The sequence below is a fragment of the Mustela nivalis genome (genome assembly GCF_964662115.1).
Source record: "Mustela nivalis genome assembly, chromosome: 1".
NCBI lineage: Eukaryota > Metazoa > Chordata > Mammalia > Carnivora > Mustelidae > Mustela > Mustela nivalis.
In genome coordinates this window covers 163,365,478-163,382,569 of record NC_139020.1, presented here as the reverse complement: position 1 = coordinate 163,382,569, position 17,092 = coordinate 163,365,478, and the positions used below count along the sequence as shown (strand labels likewise).

Here is a 17,092-nt window from a genome sequence, read left to right as displayed (position 1 = left end):
TTTTAACAGCTCAAGTATATTTACCCATTATACTTCTATAGAGACTAACAAATGAGGTAGGAGATATATACATATTATTTAACTATAGTAAAACTATATACTCTACTGTAAGGTAGAAATATTATAATAAAGAGATACAAATGAGACAGAGCGGTACATTCTGAAACAAAGGCAACTGAAACAATGGTGGGGAAAAGCTTATTTCAAGAAGAAAGACACTTAACTATTACTTGACAATTACTTAATTAACTATTACTTGCCTCCTCTAAACTGTAAGTTCCCTGAGGGCAGGAACCAATCTTCAGCTCCTTTACCTTGCATGGGGTCTGGGAGAGCAGGTGCTCTAACATACACTGAATAAATGAATGGATGAGCAACTCAACCAGTACTTGCTGACAAATTTAATTCACCTAGCAGCTTACTCTTTGAATTGATTTTCCTAAGTACAGGGTCCCAGATATTTGAAGTGAATTTATAGGTGGTTTAGTGGTAAGCTGAGTACTATTATTTAAAAGTTTTGAGGTTGCAAGTAACAGAAAACCCAACTCAAACAGCATAAATAAAAAGAACTTACTGGGTCATTTAACTAACAAGACCCAAGATAGAACGGCTTCAGGAAAGCTTGATCCAATGATACCACTAATGATCTGGTTTCTCCTGCTTTCTTTTCTCTGCCTTCCTTGGTGTTTGTTTTGTTCTAAAGCTAGCAATCCCCAATCCTAAGCCTTAAGTACTAGTGACTACAAGTAGATTCTGAGAGCTACATGCATTCTCACCTCACTCTAGGAGGTAAACAGCATTTATCAAGGAAGATCTCTGGAATAAGGAACCCCCCAAACATGACTTCACATCTCACTGACCTTCAGTGAGTCACTGTGAGCAAATCATTATGTCCAAATGGTTGGGCTTTACTTACTGCTTTAAGCTAATCAAACTCTCCCCTAAAGCTAAGGATGAGGTCAATGTCATTAAAACCGAATGGCTGTGGGGTACCTGAATGTCTCAGTAAGTTAAAGCATCCGTCTGACTCCTGGTTTCAGCTCAGGTGATGATCCCATGGGTCATGAGATGAGTCCCTCACCAGGCACAACAGGGAGTCTGCCTTGAGATTCTCTCCCTCTGCTCCTCTTCTCACTCACAGGCACATACTCTCAAATGAATAAATCGTAAAACAAACAAACAAAAACTGAATGGCTATATAATAGGGAATAAGGGTTGACAGTTCCTCAGAGAAAAATATGGGATAGTTACCATGGGCTGGGGGGATGACAGAAATAAGTGTCTACTTCAGTAGTTTGTGGGTAACAATTATCGAAATCAAGGGATTAAAGGAGGGAATTTAGAGAAATATCCTCAAATTGGCCTACTGGGCATATTCTTAAATGGTACAACCAAGGGGCACCTGGGTAGCTCAGTTGGTTAAGCACGTGTGCTCAGGTTGTGATCTCAGATCCCTGCCCAGTGGGGAGACTACTTCTCCCTCTCCTTCAGCCCCTCCCCCTCCTCATGCTTGCACATGTATGCTCTCTCTCTCTCAAATAAATGAATAAAATCTTTAAAAATGGTACAATCAAAATTCAAGTAATACTTCAAGCTTCTCAAACATTAACACTGTTCATACAACACCCACCCATGACAAATCAAGCAAGTAACATAGGTCTTCTTAAGCCCTTGTGGCTCTGTTTTCTAGCAAATCTCAAAGGATGATCCTAGGAAGACAAAAGCCCTATTGAGCAGGCAGGGGTCATGATACCAGAAGTTTTCTTGTTCAGTTGCTTCTTTGGAACACATCTGTTATGAGGACCAGGGAAATAAATTTCCAAAAAGTAAAATATGAGACATAATAAAAAAGACTTGACAGATAAAGAGAAACAAACTCAGCATCTTCCAAGCAACTACCGTGAGTTAGGCCCTGAGCATACATATAGGTCATAGGTCTTTGTCCACTATTTCATTTAATCCACAAAACTCTGAGGAAGATGTTCTTTGTTTCAATTAAAGATAAAACCTTTAAAAAGTTACATAATTTTGCCTTAAATGAGTTTAAATCTAAACTAGGCAACCTAGACCATAAATAAGTCACTACCCTTTTGGACCTCAAGTTACGTACTCTGTAAATATGGAGTTCAATGATAGGAACTTTATTGACCTTTCTAACTTTAACATCTTACCATGATTCCAGTCATGATAACCTAACAAATACTAAACTTTCTAATATGGAACATGCTTCTTTATTAGTTTTCCAAATAAACTACCCTTGACCATCTCCTTTTCAAGTATATTCTGCCCCTCCCTATCATTCCTCACTTTGCTCAGCTTTATACTTTTCACAATATTTTACACCACTTAATAGAATGCTTTAAAATTGTATTAATTATCTGCCTACCCTATAACTAACATTTGCCTCTCCAATAGATTATATGCTGCAAGAAGCTAAGTTCAGTTCACCCTTATAATCCCATCACCTTTAACAGTGTCTGGCATCTAAGTGCCTGGGTGGCTCAGCTGGCTCAGCGTCTGCCTTTGGTTCAGGTCATGATCCCAGGGTCCCGGGATTGAACCCCACATCAGGATCCCTGCTAAGCAGGGTGTCTGCTTCTCCCTCTGCCTCTCCCCCGACTCATGCTCACTCTCCCTTGTTCTCTCTCTCTCTGAAATAAATAAAATCTTAAAAACAAAAACAGTGTCTGGCATACAGCAGCAGGTCCTTAAGATATTTCCTAAATAACAAATGCTGGCAACTGAGTCCAATGAGTGCTGAGTTCTAACAAATCATCAGTGCACTCATTATGCATCACAGTATGCTAAGGGGCTACACTCAAAGACTAGAACACTGACAACTGTGGAATTCTGCAACTGTAGAACATGCACAATGCAACCGTTTACTGGCAGTCAGCTGAAGTCATGTGAGAGCTCATCATACAGATTCCAAACAGACAAAAACCAGCTATTAACACCCAACTGAAGTCATTACAAAATTTTACAATGCTAGAGTTATATCTAAAGTTTTATTTACTAGAGTTGTTTGGCATTTCTCTTCACAGTTGTTTTATTTTAAAAATAAAACCAAGCACCATCCCTGTTCACCTGCACTGGCACACGTAATAAACATTTTCACCTACACACACATATCTAATTTACCTAAAAAACATACCCATGAAGAGTGCCTGAAGGGCTCAGTGAGTTAAGCCTCTGCTTTGGGCTCAGATCATGATCTCAGAGTCCTGAGATGGAGCCCCAAATCAGACTCTGCTCAGCAAGTAGGCTGCTCCCCTCTCTGTCTCTGCCTGCCTCTCTGCCTACTTGTGATCTCTGTGTGTCAAATAAATAAAATCTTTAAAAGAAATACCGCCGAGGGGAGCCTGGGTGGCTCAGTGGGTTAAAGGCTCTGCCTTCAGCTCAGGTCATGATCTCAGGGTCCTGGGATAGAGCCCCACATCGGGCTCTCTCCTCTGCAGGGAGCCTGCTTCCTTCTCTCCTCTCTCTGCCCGCCTCTCTGCCTACATCTCTGTCAAATAAATAAATAAAATATTTTTTTTAAAAAAAACTGAAAATAAAAAGTGGTTTTAAACCACAGTGCCCCTACTAAAGAAATACAGAACTGTGTTTTTAAATATGCGTAAGATCACATAGAATGCAAAAGAATGTCTAGAAAGAGAAGAATTTCAGGTGTGGAAGTGGAAAGAGTTCAGCTTAAAGAAAATACAGTAATACCCAAATATACTGGGTACATGTCCCAAAAGAAGAATGCTTTCTTAAGCATAACCATACAATGCTAGTTATAGTTTAGGTTCTTGGATGCTAATTTAACAAGTTCTTCATATACAGATGTTGTCAACCACAAAACTAACCAGACATTCAGTACAATTAAGGAGAAAAACAACAATTTCCAGAACGTGTAAAAGCTATATTTTGGGGAGGCTGATATATTTTCACATCATGCTTGCAAATGACTCTATAATCAGAGAGTAGTCATTACTTTCTCTGTATTTGCTATGCTTCAAATACCATAGGCCATAACAAAAGTCCCAAGAATAATATTTCATTTTAGTAAAAGGATAAATGAATTTCTCTGTGAATAAAAACAAGGGACTACTGAATGTCAAAAGTTTTTTTTTTTGTTTAATTTGTCAGAGAGAGAGAGACAGCAAGCACCGGCAGACAAAGTGGCAGGCAGAGTCAGAGGGAGAAGCAGGCTCCCCACAGAGCAAGGAGCCCGATGTGGGACTCGATTCCAGGACACTGGGATCATGACCTGAGCCGAAGGCAGCTGCTTAACCAACTGAGCCACCCAGGAGTCCCTGAATGTCAGAAGTTTTATCGGCAGGAGCTAATCAGCTGATTTCTATAGCTCAACATAAATTCTCAAACTCCTTCAATAATTAAAAAATACAGGAATGTTAAGAAAAACTTAACTTTTACAGTAAAACCCCATTTTTAAAAAATCAAGAACACAGGGGCAACTGTGTGGCTCAGTCGATTAAGGAGCTGCCTTCAGCTCAGGTCTCCCAGAGGCCTGGGATCAAGTCACACACATCAGACTCCCTGCTCAGCGGAAAGCCTGCTTTGCCCCCTGCCCCTCACACCACTAGTGCTCTCTTGTGCACTCTCTCTCTCAAATAAATAAAATTTCAAAAAATAAAATAAAATCAGGAATACATTCCTGAGGGTTTCCATAGACACACACCAGTATAGCCAATGAGCTTTCTACTATATGGTAAGCAGAAAGCCCTGAAGACAAAAGGAAGTAATTTTCATCTCCTTATACTTTCCAGAAATAAGACTAATTAACTTTTTAAACATATAAACGTTTGGTAAAGCAAGGTGTAAGTTCTCTCCATAATATTGCACTTCTGACCTCAGGCAAGAAATCAAATGGCTATTAAGAGCATAGCACTTACCATTCAACGGCTCTTCTTCAGCTCTATTGACGAAGGCAAAAAGCTGTACTGTATTTCCAGAGAGTCTGCAGAGTTCTGAGAACTGTTCCCACAATCCCCATGCAATCTACACAAAGCACCATGCAGCTGAGAAACCGGTTACAGCAGGTTACACTCTGGGTATGTAAACATGTTAAGGATCAAAGTAAGAGGGTAGTAAATATAGGGGCCATATCATGTTTGTGAAAAATTTTAAAGAAATCAAATTATTTCCTAGTACAATTCCTAATAAACTGCTGAGAAGTGATCTTAGAAAAAAACACTTGTGGGGCACCTGGGTGGTTCAGTTGTTAAGTGTCTGCCTTTGGCTCAGGTCATGATCCCAGGACCTAGCCCAGCATCCGGCTCTCTGCTTAGTGGGGAGCCTTAACCCCACTTAAGAACCTTAAGTGGGGTTCTTCCTCTCCCACTCCCCCTGCTTGTATTACTTCTCTGTCTCTCTCTCTCTCAGTCAATAAATAAATAAAATCTATTAATAAAAAAAAAAAAGAAAGAAAGAAAGAAAAAGGAAAAAAACTTGTATAATTTATTCTGATGCTCATAATCCAGAATACCAGGTTGTAATAAAAGTATTTTAATTTTAAACTCAACACATTCATTTCAGCCTTCTCACCCTGTGGCCCAGCTCCAGCAATAGTTTCAGTGAACTGATGCAGTCAGAGGTATTTCCAAAAATGAATAAAATAAAGTGCCAGATTGATAAAACATTAAGTTAGAAAACAAACTTCAAAAGCCCTGGGAGGGTCTCATTGTTTTTGCATTTTGGGTTTAGCAGATGGTATAAAAAATGTTTTGAAAACAAGACTATGTTTAAGCCACAAGATTATTAGGGAGCAAAACATACAAAGTACTTTTAAGTAGCCTCAGGACAAGTCAAATCTGAAAAGACTACAATTACGAAAATTTAACTACCAGTACTCAGGGTATAATTTCAAGTGATTTGAGTTCTCTGCTGCAAGGTCCATCTCCCACCTTAAAGCCTAATCTGAGGCATAAACATCTGTCTGGAAATGCTACTCTACCAACTTCTGGAGATTGAACTGGAACATTCACTGAACACTTCTCATTATCTTATCACAGCTCCTTTCCTGAAAGATGGGGTTAGATTCATTTGAACCATGGTAAGAAAAACCAATTTAAACAATCCTGATTAAAACAGGAAGCTTTTCAGGAATTCAGCACACAAGAATCTAAAAGTCTGAGCATTTAATAAAGTTAATTAATTGGGGCACCTGGGTGGCTCAGTCGTTAGGTGTCTGCCTTTGGCTCAGGTCGTGATCCTGGGGTCCTAGGATCGGGCCACACATTGGGCTCTCTGCTTGGCATGAAGCCTGCTTCTCCCCCTGCTTGTATTTCCTCTCTTGCTGTGTCAAATAAATAAATCTTTATTAAAAAAAAAAAGTTAATTAATGGTATTCATGGTGTGGGTCTTTATGTTACCCCAACCATTCAGTCACTGTCAGATTCCATTGACAACTATATTTTTGAGCTTCTTTTAGCTGTTTTCTTTTTTTTCTCCAGATTAAAGCAGGCTTTTCTTACTATTAGCCTTGAGTGTTGTTAGAACATCCAAAGTGAACTCCTTTTTCTTATTTCTTCCCATGGCAGTGCTTTCTCCACATTGCTATCAGATTCACTCTTACTGTGCAGATTCTTTTTTTTTTTAAATTTTTTATTTTTTATAAACATATTTTTATCCCCAGGGGTACAGGTCTGTGAATCGCCAGGTTTACACACTTCACAGCACTCACCAAAGCATGTACCCTCCCCAATGTCCATAACTCCACCCCCCTTCACCCAACCCCCCTCCCCCCAGCAACCCTCAGTTTGTTTTGTGAGATTAAGAGTCACTTATGGTTTGTCTCCCTCCCAATCCCATCTTGTTTCATTGATTCTTCTCCTACCCACTTAAGCCCCCATGTTGCATCACCACTTCCTCATATCAGGGAGATCATATGATAGTTGTCTTTCTCTGCTTGACTTATTTCGCTAAGCATGATACGCTCTAGTTCCATCCACGTTGTCGCAAATGGCAAGATTTCATTTCTTTTGATGGCTGCATAGTATTCCATTGTGTATATATACCACATCTTCTTATCCATTCATCTGTTGATGGACATCTAGGTTCTTTCCATAGTTTGGCTATTGTGGACATTGCTGCTATAAACATCCAGGTGCACGTGCCCCTTCGGATCACTTCAAATACTGTCTTACATTTCACTTAAAAATATTAAAGTGGTAGAGTAAACATACCTAAAGCAACCAGCATGCTGATGTCTTAAGATAAGGGTTTTTTTGTTTTGTTTTGTGTTGTTTTTTAAAGATTTTATTTATTTATTTGACAGAGAGAGATTACATGTAGGCAGAGAAGCAGGCAGAGAGAGAGAAGAGGAAGCAGGCTCCCTGCTGAGCAGAGAGCCCGATGTGGGACTCGATCCCAGAACTCTGGAATCATGACCTGAGCTGAAGGCAGCGGCTTAACCCACTAAGCCACCAAGGCGCCCCTTAAGATAAGGTTTTAAGAACTTCTTTAGCAATCTACCTAAAAGCTAATTTCTGAGAATGTAGCAATGCATTCTCTACGGTTGAGACTGATTTCAGAAAGTATACTTCAGTCAAGAGAATTTACAATTTGACACGCTTCAGTTTATTCAGCTCTCCTCTCCATTACCTCACAGGATTGTGAGAATTAGATAGGCTAAAGCAGATACCATTCCTATTTCTTTTTTAGAAGAAACGGTAAAATTCAAAAGGCTTTGTCACAATTTAAAAGAAAACATTAATTTTTCAAACCCTCAGATGGTAAATTCCAGTTCTATTACAACACACACTAATTTAAAAAATAAAATATTCTCAGGGGCACCTGGGTGGCTCAGTAGGTTAAGCATCTGCCTTTGGCTCAGGTCATGATATCCAGGTCCTGCGATTGAGTCTCATGCGCTCCCTGCCAGGGAACCTGCTTCTCCCTCCTCTCTGCTCTTCACCCCAATTCATGCTCTTTGTCTCTCAAATAAGACCTTTTAAAAAATAAAAAATAAAATAACTTTTAATGTTATTACTATAATACTACTTTGAAATAAATATTATTTACAAGGAATGGATAACACCAGTATGTGAAGACAGGAAAATACATACCATGCCTTACATTAACACATGCAATTTAAATTAGTCTTCATATTTAAAAGATTTTTACTTCATTTATAAATAATTAGTGATTTCCTTTAAATTATCTCAGAGCAGCTATATTTCTAGTGCTTTTTCTAAGTTGGCCTTTCTTCTTATCCTTTAAACAATACAGAATACAGAATATATAAAAAATCTGTTATTCAGAAAGCTCCCATATCTTCAATAAATGGATCTGAATTTAATACAAATACAGTGAAGATTATATAAATTTCTTTTAAGTCATTCTTCTTTATCTTCATTCCAAAAATGTTCTCCCCAGAGTTGGCAATAAATGCACCTTAGATAAAATCTCCATGTAAGGGGTGCCTGGATGGCTCAGTGGGTTAAGCCTCTGCCTTCGCTCAGGTCATGCTCTCAGGGTCCTGGGATCAAGTCCCGCATCGTGCTCTCTACTTAGCAGGGAGCCTGCTTCTCTCTCTCTCTCTCTCTCTCTCTGCTTGCCTCGCTGTCTACTTGTGAACTCTCTGTGTCGAAAAAATAAAATCTTTAAAAAAAAAAGAAAAGAAAACATCACATTTAAAAAAAAATCTCCATGTAAGTAGAACACTGCTGAATTATGAACCATGACTAATTCTGAATATTGGTCAATATAAAAGAATTCCTATACATCAATATAACCTGGATACTACTCTAGAGTTAAAATTCTGTTAAAATTTTATCTAGCTGCCCTAGATTTCTCCCTGTTTTGAAAAGAGAGGAGGAGGAACTGGCAGCAAGAGCTTTAAAAGTCTAGACATCTGGCATAAATGACCTGATTATACTAAGGTGCCTGTTATTTTTTTTTTTTAGGTGCCTGTATTTTTAAATAGCCTTTTATTTACTGACATCTAAATTTAAAGATTTACTTGTATTTCTTTTACTCTTCTTGGTATGTTTTATAACATGTAAAGGTTAAATAATATATGGAAAGCACACAGTGTTAGCCTGAGACAGAAAATGTTACCCATTAACACTGTTATACAAACAATGGTGGTTCTATTGATTATAATAATCAGGAACTCTTCTAAATATCCCTTAAACCTCCAGCCTGAGTTCAAAGCCTAGAGCTCTTAACCACTGTTATACTGTGTTCAAAACTTAAGCCCCAAGTTCCAAAGTACAGATCAACTGTGAAAGAGCTTGTTGAGCTCTCACATTACTTAAAACAACATTGACTATACACTATCTTACTCATTTGTTCTTTGCAAAGTGACTCCATATTCCTAGAGATCCTCTGCAGAGCCTGCATGGGGCAATTCTGGATATTTTACCCATTAGCTTATCCTGGACTTGTACAGGACAACAACACACTGCTAAATTACTTACAATTAACAAACACAACTTTTCTGGAGAATACCTTTCTGCTGGGATTCATCATTTCCTCAAAAAGTTTATTTCTACTTTTCTAGGATAGGAGAAGTAAGATTTAATATCAAAGATAAAGAGAAAATAAACCAAATGCCATGTACAACTTACAGTGACTTAATGCGTAAGAGAAATATAAAATCTCCCAATTCACTGCTCTTTAAGTAAAATACAGGTAAAAGTAGCTCTATTTACACTATATGGTATACAATTATATTTGAAGTATATGTCAGTTTACATTTTAACTAGTAAACTAATTCAAGTATTCTAATATTTAAATATCTTTCTGATAAATCAGAAAATAGACTGGGAATATAAAGCAGGAGAAATGGTAACAATGAAATAAACGAAGTAATTCATAATTTTTAAAGCCACTAATAGCCATTCCAATCATAATACAATTCCAAAGATGTATCTCTACTCTGCTTTAACTACTTAATTGTATAATGAAGCTTTATTTTTTTAAACAGTTTGGCAGGTTTTGGGTTTTTTTTTAAGATTTTATTTACTTATTTGACAGAGAAAGACAAAGCAAGAGAGGGAACACAAGCAGGGGGAGGGGGAGAAGCAGGCTTCCCGCAGAGCAGGGAGTCCAAAGAGGGTCTCAATCCCAGGACCCTGCGATCATGACTTGAGCTGAGGCCGAAGGCAGATACTTAACTGAGCCACCCAGGTGCCCACATAATGAAGTTTTAAAATGGAAGCCAATAAATCATTTTAGATATCTTTGCACTATGCTCATTTTCCACAGAATTATCTATCACATAGAATTCCAAGCAGCTTTTTAATTTTTTTATATTTTATTTATTTATTTGAGAGAGAGAGACAGGACGTGTGCATGCAAGCACAAGGAGAGGGAGAAGCCAGTCTCTCCTCAGAGCCAGGAGCCGGATGGGGACTTGATCCCAGAACCATAGGATCATGGCCTGAGCTGAAGGCAGACGCTTGACTGACTGAGCCACCCACGGACCCCAGGCACCTTCTTTTTTTAAAAGATTTTATGTATTTACTTATTTATTGAGAGAGAGAGCGGGCAGGGGGATGGGCAAAGGAAGGAGAGAGGGAGAATCTCAAGCGGACTCCACACTCAGCCCAGAGGCCAACCCCAGGCTCAATCTCACCACCCTAAGATGACCACCTGAGCTGAAATCCAGAGTTGGATGCTCAACTGACTGAGCCACCGAGGCGCCCCTAAAATTCCAGCATTTTAAACACTGTCATAAGAATTGGCAAAATTAGGGGCACCTGGGTGGCTCAGTGGGTTAAAGCCTCTGCCTTCAGCTCAAGTCGTGATCCCAGGGTCCTGGAATTGAGCCCCGCATCAGGCTCTCTGCTCAGCAGGGAGCCTGCTTCCTCCCTTTCTCTCTACCTGCCTCTCTGCCTACTTGTGATCTCTCTCTCTCTGTCAAATAAATAAATAAAATCTTAAAAAAAAAAAAAAAAAGAATTGGCAAAATTAGCACAGAAAACTTTCCAAAAAGAGAAGTCCCTCCATTAAATGATAAATGTTTAAGATAAACTATCAGGTGAGTACCCCCAATCACTCCAAGCTTTAGATTAAAGGCTTCAGTGTAGGGTCACAATCCTTACCCTGTACTTGCATAAACCGCGTATGCTTTACACATAAGCAAGTGATAGCATGTTTCCTAGAAGTTTATGAAACACTGATTAGTGGAAAAAGAAAGCATTTTAGAAAGAATTTTTCTAAACGTGTTATTTTACACTAAATTCCTAAATCAAATATTGAAGAAAAGTTTTCACATATAAAGTATTACCAAAATGATTCATTATCATCTTACAGAAAAAAGAATAATGGAAATAAGTATTTCCATTTAGGTCAACAAAAGTTAAGAAAACTCTTCAAAGGGGCTATCTCTGAGGGTTCTATGAAAAATGAGTACTTGAAGAGGCAAATCAGTTTAAGACCTGGATCCCTGCCTTCGAGAACTTCAGTATTTAGTTTAAAACATAATACAGGAGCACTGGGTGTGGTGCAAAAACAATGAATACTGTTACGCTGAAAAGAAATTAAAAAAGAAAAAAACACAATACAGGGATTAGGAGGGGTCAATAATGTAAGGCCTGGAAGAAGGAAAGAAAACTACCACGGATCATAAAGGAAAGTATGAAGTGGAAGGCATTCCCAGAATTCTAACAAAAACACTAAGTTTGCATCATACATAGGGGCTAATTTCTACAGTGAAGCTAGGGTATAGGATGGAGTCCAAATTACCCTAGAAAATCCCTTTAATCTCTCCCTAAATAGATGGGCTATATTTAGGGTATTTACTCTATGTCTCTCTCTTTAAAATAAAGATCATAATTTACCTATATCATCAGGCTATTGGGAAGATTAAATAAACTGAAGTCAGCTCTTTAAAGAACATGGCAGGTAGCAATAAAGGTAAGCTATTATCTATAGGTTTTCTTGTTTTTACGTTATCTTTAGACAAAAAAGAATCACAAATGCAATAGAAATCGCACAAGAACATATACTCAGTATGAGTAACAGTGGCTGAAACTGCCTGCACTATTAAAAACCTTCATTTTTTGACAGAGTGAAAACATAATTGAATATTCATATTTTAAAGTGCTTATAATGCAACTTCACTATTCATTTCTCCTTTAAGCTCATTCCTTCCTTCAGTCAAGCCTTGGTCTACCTGAGAGATTGGGTGATCAATTTTTCATGATTTCCGCAAGCTTCCTTCAGTAAGTGTTTGTTCCTTTATTATTATTATTATTATCATTATTATTCAATTGGTCACACAAGACTGGAAAAAATTACCCTCACAAAGAAAAAGTTTCTGCTGACAGACATGCTATTCAAATACTTAAAAAATCAAAAGCCATCTCATCCAAGCTAGAAATAATAATATGTCTAGTTTGGAAAAGGCTTAGGTTACAGTTTTCCAACCAGTCCAAAAGGGCACTCTGATGCACTGCACAGTGGTATGTGTGTCAATATTTTGAGTTTCCTCACTCCTCTTTCTCAATTTCTGACCACGAACTGGCAACTTCATCAGATGACTGGGCAGCATAAAGACACATGAGGAAATGTGACACTCTACCCTTGCAAAAGTTCAGAACTGCCCAAGTTTAGAAAATATTTTAACTTTTTAAAAAGTAATTGGGTTGGGGCGCCTGGGTGGCTCAGTGGGTTGAGCTGCTGCCTTCGGCTCAGGTCATGATCTCAGGGTCCTGGGATCGAGCCCCGCGTCGGGCTCTCTGCTCAGCGGAGGGCCTGCTTCCTCCTCTCTCTCTGCCTGTCTCTCTGCCTACTTGTGATCTCTGTCAAATAAATAAATAAAATCTTTAAAAAAATAAAAATAAAAAAATAAAAAGTAATTGGGTTAAAAATCAGCTAGTTCAAGGGACCCCTGGGTGGCTCAGTTGGTTAAGCGGCTGCCTTCGGCTCAGGTCATGATCCCAGGGTCCTGGGATCGAGTCCCACATCGGGTTCCTTGCTCGGCGGGGAGCCTGCTTCTCCCTCTGCTTCTGCCTGCCTCTCTGTCTGCCTGTACTCGCTCGTTCTCTCTCCTTCTGTCTCTGAGAAATAAATAAATAAAATTTAAAAAAAAATCAGCTAGTTCAAAACAATATGTTAAAGCAATCAGCCCCACAGTAAAAGACCTCTAGGAATAATTTCATTTTTAACCCTTGCCATAAATTAGTTTTTCATTATTTTTAATTTAAAGTCACTTTATCTTGAACTCTTTTTCAGCCCAAGTTTTACTTTTCATCTCCAAACCTGTCAGTTTCTTTATTTAGGTAGTTAACACTGCTAATTTTAAAAAGAACAGACCCATTTGCAAAGTATACCATTAACAAAAGTATCAAAATATATAATGCACAAATAAAATCTGGTCTAGGGATGAACATTCACATGGTCAGGTAATGATGAGGTAGTAAGATGGCTGCACAAAGGGGAAGGAAGGGAAACAAAAACCATCCAGATATTTCACCCTGCTAATACCTGGAAATACTGACTTAACCTTGTATCACTAAATTATTTACATATATATATATATATATATATATATATATATATATATTTCTTTTTTTTTTTTTTTTAAATGTAAGCTCTATGCCCACTGTGGGGCTTGAACTCACAACCCTGAGATTAAAAGTTGCATGTTCTACCAACTGAGCCAGCCAGGCAACCCTGTACTGCTCATTTCTATTCCACATAAAAAGTATGAATCTTGGGGTGCGTAGGTGGCTCACTGGGTTAAGCCTCTGGCTTTGGCTCAAGTCATGATCTCAGGGTCCTGGGACAGAGCCCCACATCGGGCTCTCTGCTCAGCAGGAAGCCTGCTTCCCTCTCTCTTCTCTCTGCCTACTTGTGATCTCTGTCAAATAAATAAACTAAAATCTTTAAAAAAAAAAAAAAGGCACAAATCTTAGTCACACATCTTGCATAGTCAACAAGAACTTAAAAAATAGCCTTCTGCCTTCCTCAAGAATAAAGACATGAAATATAAAATAAATAAATTCACTATTTTGCACACTGGCACAGGCAGACACTAGCATCTATCCTTAAGATAGGAAACAGTCCTTCAAACTTGGCAGAACAATTTTAAGAAGTAACCATCTGATTCAGTCAAATCTCCTATAATTCATTCCAGAGTCAATGGCTCTCAGACAGAAAAGATTTCCTTAGTCTTTAGTGGTATCACCAAAGGTACCTACCTTGCTTGCCTTAAGAACTTTGTAGAATTAAAAAATCTATAGTATCTTTTTTTTTTTTTCAGAAAATATTTTAAATTAACTTTTCAAGAATAATGTTCTTAAAACAAGAACATGTGCACAAGTTTCCCCTGTAATTAGGCCACTAATTCATTAAAGCTCTAAATTATACCTAGGTACTTTGCCACAGGATTAAAAAAACATGAAAATGTAACCTATGTAATTATACATCAAAGAATGAATGCCTTAAGGAAATTCTTATATTTATTTATATATCTTATATTATATTTCTTACATCTTGTTATACTCCATCATCCAGTAGAGTACACCTTACATAAAATTACGTGCTCAAATATCTGAATAAAATATTAATGGAGAAAAGACAGAATTACAATATTTATCCTAACCTTTTTCATGGATACTATCTACAACATAAAAATACTAATATATAATCTAAGGAACCAGATGCTTTTGTATATACTGCAACCATTCATAGAACTGAGAGGAAAAAAAGAATAAGGAGCACTATTCATTCAACAATTTCTAAGAATCTACTTTCAACCACTAGCTGCTTTGAAGAATATAAAATTCACAAAGACATTGCCCCTTGCCTTCCAGAAGCTTTTAAAGTAGAAGGACCATCATTTACCAAAGACTGACTCTGTGCTAGGCATTGTGCTAAGAACCTTCAGGATAACAAGCAGGCCTACAACAAAATATGGCAGGCTTTTGCGGGGAGGGGTAGTGACTTTTTTTTTTTTAAAGATTTATTTGAAAAAGAGGGAATTTGAAGCAGACTCCTCACTGAACTAGATCTTACAACCTTGAGATCATGACCTAAGTTGAAACCAAGAGTGGGATGCTCAACCAATTGTGCCACCCAGGTGCCCCTTAAAGAAAACTCTGAAATTGGGAGTGTGGAAAGGCTACCTCTAGCTTGAGTGGAGAAAGAGGTGGACAGTTAAGGATGACTTCACTACAGAACTAGAAGGGGTAGCATTTCAATAGATAGATGCAAAGGTAAAATAAAAGCCAAAGTGTATCCAGGAGTAGAGAAGAGGAAAAGTTTGGAAACAAGTCCGATTAAGACTAGGACAGTCTTTTACTTTTTAAATCTTTGTATTTAATGACTTTACAAACACACCCATTATAAATAGCAACCCCTCCCCATCCTCAGTACCTTCTAAAACTTCTACTCTGCTTTTTTTCTATAGCACCTAATTTTTTTTTTTAATCCCTTCTTTGCTTTACCCTTCCCTTTCTTCCCCCTGCTAACCCCACCAAGTAACCTATGTTAACAACCTTCCATTACTTTTTGGTATTTTCTTCCATACAGATGTCATATGCACATGTATACATAGGCTTTTTGTAATAACTTATATTTTCTAATCAATTAGTTTTTTTAAAGATATACTAAGTACAGGGGTACTTCAGTGGCTCAGTCAGTTAAGCAGCCAACTCTTTTTTTTTTTTTTTTTTTTTAAGATTTTTTCTTCATTTATCTGACAGAGATCACAAGTAGGCAGAGAGGCAGGCAGAGAGAGAGGAGGCAGAGAGAGAGGAGGAAGCAGGCTCCCTGCAGAGCAGAGAGCCCGTTGTGGGGCTTGATCCCAGGACCCTGGGATCACAAACTGAGCCGAAGGCAGAGGCTTAACCCACTGAGCCACCCAGGTGCCCCAGCAGCCAACTCTTGATTTGGGTTCTGGTCATGATTTCAGGGTCCTGGGATTGAGCCCCATATGGGGCTCTGCACTCAGCAAGGGGTCTGCTTCAGGATTCTCTCCACCTCTGCCCCATCCCTCCTATCCCCCCCAACCATGTGCTCACATACAGGTGCTCTAAAAAATAAATAATCTTAAAAAAAAACAACAACAACCACTAATTACAGAATACATGTTCATGGGTGGGGGGGCCTGAAAAACATGGAACAATACAAAAAGTAATAACCTAGAGATGGCCCTTGCTAACATTCATGGACATATGTACCTAATATTTTCTATGCACTTGTAAATATTTTTCTTTATAAAGATTAGATCTTCGTGTATTAATTTTAGTACTCTACTTTTTTTCATTTAAAAGATCCTATCTCGGGATCCCTGGGTGGCTCAGTTGGTTAAGCAGCTGCCTTCGGCTCAGGTCATGATCCCAGCGTCCTGGGATCGAGTCCCGCATCGGGCTCCTTGCTCGGCAGGGAGCCTGCTTCTCCCTCTGCCTACCATTCTGTCCGCCTGTACTCGCTCTCTCTCCCTCTCTCTCTCTGACAAATAAATAAATAAAATCTTAAAAAAAAAAAATCATTTAAAAAAATAAATAAATAAAAGATCCTATCTTGCAGGATTGACTGAAACCATCTTTCACTAGATGACAGAATACACTTTAAATTAAAAGGATATAGGGTATAAAGAAGGTAACTACACCAACTACATGTACTAGCTTAGCAAAAAAGTTTATTCTTTTCAAAAAAGATGAATCATTAGTTGTATGATACCTCTTTGAAAAGCATTACGTACAAATAAATTCATAAGGGTAAAAAAGAATCTATCAGATGCAAATATAGCCAAATATGCAACTTCTAAGTTTCCTGTTTGCTTCACACCCATTATCATAGTTATTATCAAAAAAACGGAAAATAACAAGCATGGACAAATATGTCAAGAAACTGGAACCCTCATGTATTGCTGGTAGAAATGTAAAATGGTGCAGTTGCTGTGAAAAACAGTTTGGCAGTTCCTCAAAAAGTTAAAAGCAAATTACCATATGATCCAGCAATTCCACTCCTAGGCGCATACATCCAAAAGAATTGAAAGCAGAGACTGAAACAGACACTTATGAACGAATATTCACAGTAACATTATCCACAACAGCCAAGAGGTAGAAACAACCCAAGAATCCACCAACAGACGAATGGATAAACAAAATACCTTACACACACC

At 38.2% G+C, this 17,092-nt stretch overlaps 1 protein-coding gene across 44 annotated transcripts in view; it reads right to left on the bottom strand.

The window, feature by feature from the left end:
* Nucleotides 1-17,092, bottom strand: part of RAF1 (Raf-1 proto-oncogene, serine/threonine kinase) — an 86,814-nt gene that overhangs the window by 59,889 nt on the left and 9,833 nt on the right. For 6 of the 44 annotated variants that reach the window (XM_082748664.1, XM_082748637.1, XM_082748643.1 and 3 more), the window contains one exon: nucleotides 4,902-5,056. The exons of 7 other annotated variants lie outside the window; for them this stretch is intronic. The gene's annotated coding sequence lies outside the window, so the exon portion shown is untranslated. Of the gene's footprint in view, nucleotides 1-260; nucleotides 354-993; nucleotides 1,187-4,901; nucleotides 5,057-6,172; nucleotides 6,324-7,803; nucleotides 7,958-17,092 lie in introns of all 44 variants that reach the window. 31 more of the 44 variants (XM_082748640.1, XM_082748645.1, XM_082748638.1 and 28 more) reach the window with 18 other exon arrangements.